This window comes from Prionailurus viverrinus, chromosome B1 (genome assembly GCF_022837055.1).
Source record: "Prionailurus viverrinus isolate Anna chromosome B1, UM_Priviv_1.0, whole genome shotgun sequence".
NCBI lineage: Eukaryota > Metazoa > Chordata > Mammalia > Carnivora > Felidae > Prionailurus > Prionailurus viverrinus.
Genome location: NC_062564.1, coordinates 122,549,335 through 122,558,051, shown reverse-complemented (window position 1 = coordinate 122,558,051; position 8,717 = coordinate 122,549,335). Strand labels below are relative to the sequence as shown.

The window sequence follows — 8,717 nt, the reverse complement described above, 5'->3', positions numbered from 1 at the left end:
TCTCATTGATTCCCTTGCCAGCTGTCTTTTAGAAAGAATCTGTCTCTTGGGAGACTAGAGAAAGGAAGAAATCTTTTTTTTGTTTTTTAGCTTTCTGCTTTAGGCAGTACAGCCAGCAGCGGTGGTGGCATTTGCGAGCCTCGGAGGCAATAGAGCCAGTTTTCAGCTGCATCAACAGAGGTGTGCCCCCCGGGGTCCTGGAGACCAGCAGTGGCAGTCTCCCTCCCATGCTCAGCAATGCAGACCTGTGTGCCCGGATCATCAAAGGAAGTCACAGCTTCATGATCTCCTCTTATTCTTCCAACCTCTTTATAGCCAGTTCCCTGCATTGTATCCCTTCCTGGATGAAATATCCAGAATGTTTTCTTTTTTTCTCACCTGGACACTGACTGACAATACACACAAATTCTGTTTCTGGAGCTGTGTCCTAGAATCCATGCTCCTGGAGCATGCTCTTTGTTGTTTCTGAGCCCCAACTTTCTCATATATTAAAAAAATAGCAAGAATGATGAAAACTGCTCTGCCTAATTAACATAACATTCATGATATCTAAAAGAAAGTGATTATGGAAACTCATTGTAATTTATACATACATTATTTTTTTTTCAGTTGTCACACTTCTAATTAATTTAGGGCAAAGCTGTACAACGTAGCAAAGCCCCATTTATTACATTTTATCTCCTACAAACTTAAAAAATTTTAAGTAATAATTCCAGGCCCCAAGGTTGACCATGAACCTACTACCCATTAAAAAAAAATTTCCACCTTCCTAAAAGAAGTGTGATGTTTTGGGCAGACAGATCAACATCTTAGATAAAATCTGTTGCGGTGAAACATAAATTCTGACCTGGTAACCTGACAGAGCGCCAAGATTCTAACACTACAGAATTCAAGGCATTCTTTTGAATACTGTACTTTAGTAGTTTTCAAAGGAAAGTCAGGAAAAGACTTCCAGCTCAGTGAAGACCTTGATCAAAGCATGGTACAAGAGAGCAGGTGTGTAGACCTTGGGAAACGCGTGGCAAATTCAGCGGGCCATGGGAGTGCGTTTCCACGACGGGGCTCTCACCACTCACTGCTTCGGGGCCAGTTTTCCATAGCCTGCTCTCCCAGTGCCCCAGTCCTGCCGTTACGCATCTGGGACCTGGCCCCCAGAACAACCACGGCCATACTGCCTGCCCTCCTTAAAGCCTGCGTCCCAGTCTTTGGGAATGATCCGCTCGTCCTGATGAGTTCCGTTCATATACCTCATGGCATTTCTGCCTCTGCTCTTGAATAGTATTCCACAAAGCAGAACCCACATGCTGTCTTCTTCAGCTTATCCAGGCCCATAGTGGTTTTCTTCATGTCACTTTTGCTGAAAAGTTCACAGATTTGTTCTTCAGTTGAGTAAAAGGAAAGACTGTCAACATACAACCTACGGCTCTTCTTCGGTCATTTTTCCTGTTCTTCATTGTCACCTCGGAAGTTCTCCTGTTCTTCAACGTCACCCCGAAAGGGCGGGTCCCGGTACTGGCTCAGCTCCACGTAGGAGTCGCTGCGCAGCGCCTTCAGAAGGCCATGGACGCAGTGCAGAGAGGAAGACAAAGACGCTGCCACTCTGGGAACAATGAAGCCCGGCGACCCATTATTAGTATTATTAGTATTATTATTTTAATGCAACCTGGTTAAGCTTCCTCTTGTTGGTCGCATCTTTCTCTTTCTAGAATTTCAGGAGCCTCTCGAATATTTCTAAATCTTGATCCAGTTATAATATATTGGTTATTTCATCCTCTGAAAAAGACTAATATAACCTGCTGCCATCAGGAAGAAAGCTGATCTTCTATAACCACTGAGGTGATTGTATTTCTTATTCCAGGGCAAAGCTTCAGTTGTTTCAACATTGCCTCTTGGCAAATGTCACCAAAGAAACTGTGAGCCTGGCTTCCTGTATATACGCAGAACTGATTAAATGCCAGGGATGGGCTTGGGCACAGAATACATGGTAGACACAGAGGAAGGGTGCCTCAGTATCCCAGGTGAATGTTCCTTGACTTCCACTCACTTTGCTTAGGCTCCTCTTAGAAGAAGCAGGACCTCAGCCCTTTATCACTCACAGCTTCCTGTTATTTCTGGGAGTTCCCAGAAACCACCTCATGTGTGCTGAAGACCAAGTCCCAGCACACTTGCTCTATCTTTTGTACCAAGGGTCCCGCAAAGACCATTTAGCCATGTCCTCCATGAGGCTGCCCTATGCAGTGTACATGGCTCCCCTGTGCTCCCCTGACTCTGTGGAGGCAGTTCAGTAAAGTGCACAGAAACAGGAAAGGGCTGGCTTTTGATCCCACTACTTCTCTCCTCAGTAGGGGACTTTATATAGCTGCCTTTAATGGATTTATGACATCACCATTTTTATGATGTTCTTGGAGTGAGAAAAAATTGTGCTTGAGGTAGACCAGGGAGAGTGACAGGATCACATTGCAGGAGATTGTGTTGGGTAAGGAACCATCAAATGTGAAACAGGAAACCATCAAAATCCTAGGGGAGAACACAGGCAGCAACCTCAGTGACCTCAGCCATAGCTTCTTACTAGACCCATCACCAGAAACAAGGGAAACAAAAACAAAAATGAACTATTGGGACCTCATCAAGATTAAAAGTGTCTGCACCATGAAGGAAACAATCAACAAAACTAAAAGGCAGCCCATGAAATGGGAGAAGACATTTGCAAATGACATATCTGGTAAAGGGTTAGTAGCCAAAATCTATAAAAAACTTATCAAACTAAGCACCCAAAAAACAATCCAATTAAGGAATGGGCAGAAGACACGAATAGACATTTTCCAAAGAAAACATTCAGATGCCTAACAGACACATGAAAAGATGCTCATTCATCATCAGGGAAACACAATCAAAACCACAATGAGATATGACCTCATACCTCTCAGAATGGCTAAAATTAACAACACAAGAAACAACAGATGTTGACAAGGAAGTGGAGAAAGGGGAACCCTCTTGCACTGTCAGTGGGAATGCAAACTGGTGCAGCTACTCTGAAAACAGTATAGAGGGTCCTCAAAAAGTTAAAAATAGAACTACCCTATGACCCAGCAATTGCACTACTAGATACTTACCCAAAGGATACAAAAATAAAGATTCGAAGAGGTACATGCACCCCTATGTTTATAAAGCATTGTCAACAATAGCCAAACTATGGGAAGAGCCCAAATATCCATTGACGGATGAATGGATAAAGAAGATGTGGTATATATATACAATGGAGTATTACTCGGCCATCAAAAAGAATGAAATCTTGCCATTTGCAACAACATGGATGGAGCTAGAGTGTATTACACTAAATGAAATAAGTCAGTCAGAGAAAGACAAATACCATTATTTTACTCATATGTGGAATTTAAGAAACAAAACAGATGAATATAAAGGGGGGGGAGAGAAAAAGGGGGAAACCAACCATCAGAGACTCTTAATGAGTAGAGAACAAACTGAGGGTTGATGGAAGGAGGTGGGTGGGGGATGGGCTAGATGGATGACAGATATTAAGGAGGTCACTTGTGATGAGCACTGGGTGTTGTATGTAAGTGATGAATCACTGAATTCTACTCCTGAAACCAATATTTCCCTGTAAGTTAACTAACTAGAATTTAAATAAAAATTTGAAAAAGAGAAAAAAAAATGTTGGGTAAGAGATAGAAATATATATAACATATAACTTTATATGCCATATAATTGATTTGTCACAGAAGTAAGCAAAAATTCTATGTAATCCATCAGGTAGAGCTAAACAGAAGTGGTATCCAAAATATACAGATTGCAAATGAATACAAGGAATCTTTTGGGGTGTTGAAAACATGCCCAAATTGAATTGTGATGACAGCCACACAATTCTTTAAATTTACTAAAAATTACTAAATTGTATTGGGAATTGCTGAATTGTATTGCTAAATTGTACTAGAACAGAGTCCCAGAGGTGCCCTTCATTTGTTGGGTGGTGGGAAGGTCTCAGGCATCTGGGAACAGGGGTGGCCAAGAGGACTGGAGGACAATCAGGGGTTCAGGGCAGTGGTTATTTATAAACTCGGATGGAAGTACTTCAGTATATTAACAACCAACATTAAGTGTTTTGACAAACAATATGGCAGAGTATGGAAATTGGAAGGACAGGCCAGGGGCAAGAGGAGAAACATTTGAATATGGTGGCTAAGGAAGCTCCTTCTGAGAAGGTGACCTTTGAACAAAACACCTGAGTGAAGTGCAGGAGGAAACCACATGAGATCTAGAGGGAGAGAAAATCAGGAAAAGGGAAAAGCTGGTATAAGGCCCTGAGGCAAAAATGAGCAGGTTCAAGGAGAAGCAAGGAGGATGGGAAAGCTAGGTTGAAGAGAGTAGAGTGCCAAATGTGTATGTTGTATAATCTGGGGGATACCCTGTCCCTGCTCCAATAACACAGCAGCTGAAAATATGGGTAGGAATGGAGATAAAGTCCACAGCACCCATCAACTTGATCCTTGGCATGCTCTTCCTATGGCCCTGATGGAGCCTGTGACTTTTGCTGTACTGTGGATTACAGTGAGTGAGGGGCACATACGGCCCTTGAGAAGTTGTGAAAGAATGGAGCTTATCCTGAATGACATATGGCAGTGTGATTCCTAAGGAGCCTCAGTGCAAGACAAGGATTTCCCACCACTGCAGGGGAGTCTTGATTCTCCACCTTCCCTGAGATGGGTTTTGTCAACTGCACTGCTATACTACTTCTATAGAATTTTCACACACTGGAAGATGATATGAAGGAATTAAACCACATCACTGGCTTGGTGAAAGGAACAAATATTTCACATTAGATAAAGAGGGTTGGGAATGGAGTTCAAGATTAACTACTGAAAATGAAAAGTGAGAAAATGATAGAGAAGAGGGTAAATAAGAAAGAGGAACAGGGAAAGTTTGGGAAGGTTGAAGTAAATTTTACACCCTGAAGTTGGTGACTTATACCCATATCCAGACAGCCTCCTTATTCAACAAAGAAGCTAGGACTGCTTATGGAGATGAGACAAAAATGAAATAAAGTCTCAATTAATTCAAGACAACCCAGTTACCTTAGCCTTTGATACTGGATTAAGTGATCAAATAATTGTGGCAGAAAACACAGAGGTGGTGGCTTCAAGCCAAACTAAACTGGCATTTTTTTAGTGTATTTATGTATTTTGAGAGAGAAAGAGAGTGCATGATTGGGGGAGGGATGGAGAGAGAGAGAGAGAGAGAGAGAGAATCCAAGCAGACTCTACACTATCAGCACAGAGCCCAATGTGGGGCTCAAACCCACGACCCTTAGTTCATGACCTGAGCCAAAAGCAAGAGTTGGATGCTTAACCAACTGAGCCACCCAGGCGCCCCTAAATTGGCATATTTTTAAAAGCAATATGGCAGCTCGGAGCCCACCACAGAATTAAGAGGAGAGATGGAAGCCTTTCCTTTGGAGCTTTCCTTTGGAGAGCTGGCCTGCAGCTAAAAAACATGGTCAGTTCTTTCTTTCTCTGCTGTTTCTGTGCCTTAATTTACTATGAAATCATGATTCTTTTTCTTTTTCATGGGTTGGGAGAGCAGACAGTGGAAAACAAAGTTAGGCTTCCTCTACCCCAAGTTATGGTAACCTCAGTACGTGATAATCCCAAGCCATGGTTTCCCTTTCCAGAATGTATCCTTTATTTCCCACCAACATAAACGATGGAGAGGAGGAGATCATGCTTATTTAATAACAAACAGTTGACCAAGGAAGCCGAAAGATGGTTCTTTCTGTGAAGAGAATAAATAGAATTGCCATTTCCAGGTAACCAGGTGAAAAGCAGACATTGTGATAGTTAAGCTTCAGAAATACATTAGGAAAAGATCAAAAAGGATTTTTTAGAAGAGTCTCAAATGTTAGAAGCCCATTCTCCTAATAAGGAAATTCAACTCTGGACACAATAGCTCTCAATGATTTGGATATGATAGTCATTCCAATAGAGGCCCAAGATTTCTTTTTTTTTTTTAAGTGTTTACTTATTTTTGAGAGAAAGAGAGTGTGAGCGGGAAGGGGGAGAGAAAGGGGGACAGAGATTTTGAAGCAGGATCTGCACTGACAGCACTGAGCCAGATGCGGGGCTCGAACTCACATACTGTGAGATCATGACCTTAGCCAAAGTCAGATAGACGCTCAACTGACTGAGGCACCAAGGTGCCCCAAAGGCTCAAAATGTCTTGATAAATAAAATTTTTTCCAACAAAGCATAAGATGTTCTAGAATTGTTAAAACAACTTGATAGTTTGTATCCATTTCTGTGTTCAAAACCTGTATGGAAAGAATTCAGTGCCTTGAACCAGCACCATTGAAATAAGTAAAAAGTCATTTGCAACTATGTGGATGGACCTCAAGGGTATTATGCTAAGCAAAATGAGTCAGTCAGAGAAAGACAAATATCATATGACTTCACTCATGTGAGAAATTTAAGATACAAAACAGATGAACATAAGGGAAGGGAAGGGAAGCAAAAATAATATAAAAACAGGGAAGGGGACAAAACAGAAGAGACTCATAAATATGGAGAACAGACAGAGGGTTACGGGAGGGGTTGTGGGAGGGGGGTGGGCTAAGTGGGTAAGGGGCACTAAGGAATCTACTCCCGAAGTCATTGTTGCACTATATGCTAACTAACTTGGATATAAATTTAAGAAAATAAATAAATAAATAAATAAATAAATAAGTAAAAAGTAAATTATGTGATATGAGGCAAGAACTGCAGTTCCTTTAATTTAAAAATGAATATGTAATACCTAAAAAATCGAACTTAAAATATATTATGAAATATTTGTTATGAATACCCAGAATTTTGTTGAAACCATCTGGTAATGCTCTAGCAACTGGTGCCACTGTAATCCTGAATGTGTGGAGAGTGGAGCAGGGGGCCAGTGGGGAAGGGTGGGAGCCTGGGGAAAATGGAATAAGTGACAGAAACAACGACTTCAAAGGAGAGGGTCACAGGAGCACCTGGGTGGCTCTGTCGGTTAAGTGTGGACTCTTGATTTTTGCTCAGGGCATGATCTCATGGTGCGTGAGACTGAACCCCACATTGGGCTCCTCGCTGAGCATGGAGACTGAGATTATCTCTCTCCTTTTACTCTGCCCCTCCCCCGCTCGTGCTCGCGCTCACTTTCTCTCTCAAAATAAATAAGTAAATCTTAAAGAAATATTTTTTAAAAAACGAGAGGGTCACAGGGGCGCCTGGGTGGCTCGACTTCGGCTCAGGTCATGGTCTCGCGGTCCGTGAGTTCGAGCCCTGCGTCCAGCTCTGTGCTGGCAGCTCGGAGCCTGGAGCCTGCTTCAGATTCTGTGTCTCCTCTCTCTGACCCTCCTCCCCCGTTCACGCTCTTTCTCTGTCTCAAATATAAATAAACATTAAAAAAAAAAAAAGGAGAGGGTCACAGATGGGATAGCAAAATGAGAAAAGGAGAAGGGCAGGAAGATTGAAAGGGAAGAGGGTGATCTTAGTAAATTTTTGCTACTTTCCTGAAAAAAAAAAAGGGGGGGGGAGAGGTTAAGTAAAAAGCAAAGCAAAACAAAATTTGCTGAAATGGGAACAAAATAGCTACTGAAACACTGAACAAAAAGCTGTAGAAAGAGAACAGGAAATCTCTGCCCAGCTGCCCCTTATCTCTGCCGTGTGTACGTGCGTCACCTCCCAGGCCAGGACTGGCATCTGCTGCAAGTGGACCCAGTGCTCCCTTCTGGGCAAGCTGTAGCAAAAAGAATTTTAAATGTTCACGTGCAATCAGTATGCTGTGCGTTAGCAGAGCTTAGTCTCCCCCAGGCTGTCTTTAGACAGGCAGGAATTTCTCCCACGCACTCAGAGTAAGCCCGGGCCTTGCAAATCACTGACAGACGGAGGTAGTAGGGAAGAACTTTAAGGAGAGATGAAATGATGCCACGGGCAGATCCTCCCCTTTAGGAACAGCTCTGCTGTCTTGGTATCCTATACGGCAGTCTCCTCAAACTTCCAGGGGCACGGGAGTCACCTTGGGAATCTTATTTAAATGCACATGCTGGTTCAGAAGGATGGAACGGAAATTCTGCATGGTAACAAGCCCCTGGTGACGTGAGCGTTGCTGGTCTTCAGACCACATTGGGAGAAACAAGTAATAAAGCACCCCGGTGACTCCTGAGTGAGTCAGGTGTGTGTGTGTGTGTGTGTGTGTGTGTGTGTGTGTGTGAGAGAGAGAGAGAGAGAGAGAAAGAGAGAGAGAGAGAGAAGGGAGAGAATCCAGAAGAACATTCTCTCCTGCAGGTACATAGAGAGAGAAGGCAGGAAACAATACATGTTCTTGGTCCATTTATTACTGCACTTTGTCCGATTCCCAAGGATTCAGAGTTATAGTAGTTTCCCTTTGGCACTTTCAGGCACACAGGATTCTCTCATGAACTGGGACACAAAGCAATACCAGCTGAAAGGAAGCCCAGTGAAGGAAGCGGGAGTTCCACCATGCCCGTTAGTTGGGCACCAGGCTGGCCTCTACAACTTTTCCTATCTTCTCACCCAACCCTCCTTCTCAGAGAAAACAGTCATGGGCGCGTTGGAAAGCTTGGGTGATTGAGGCAGAAATATTGAGAAGATGCTAAAAACCAGACTTCAGGATCAAATCTAGTGGTTTGACTCTGATTTCTTTATCCGCTGTGAGGGGTTCCTGAGATA

General features: G+C 42.9%; 1 pseudogene; it reads right to left on the bottom strand.

Annotated features, from left to right (window-relative positions):
• Positions 1-1,072: 1,072 nt before the first annotated feature.
• On the bottom strand, positions 1,073-8,591 carry LOC125164829 (nuclear cap-binding protein subunit 2-like; annotated as a pseudogene).
• Between the last annotated feature and the right edge of the window lie 126 nt (positions 8,592-8,717).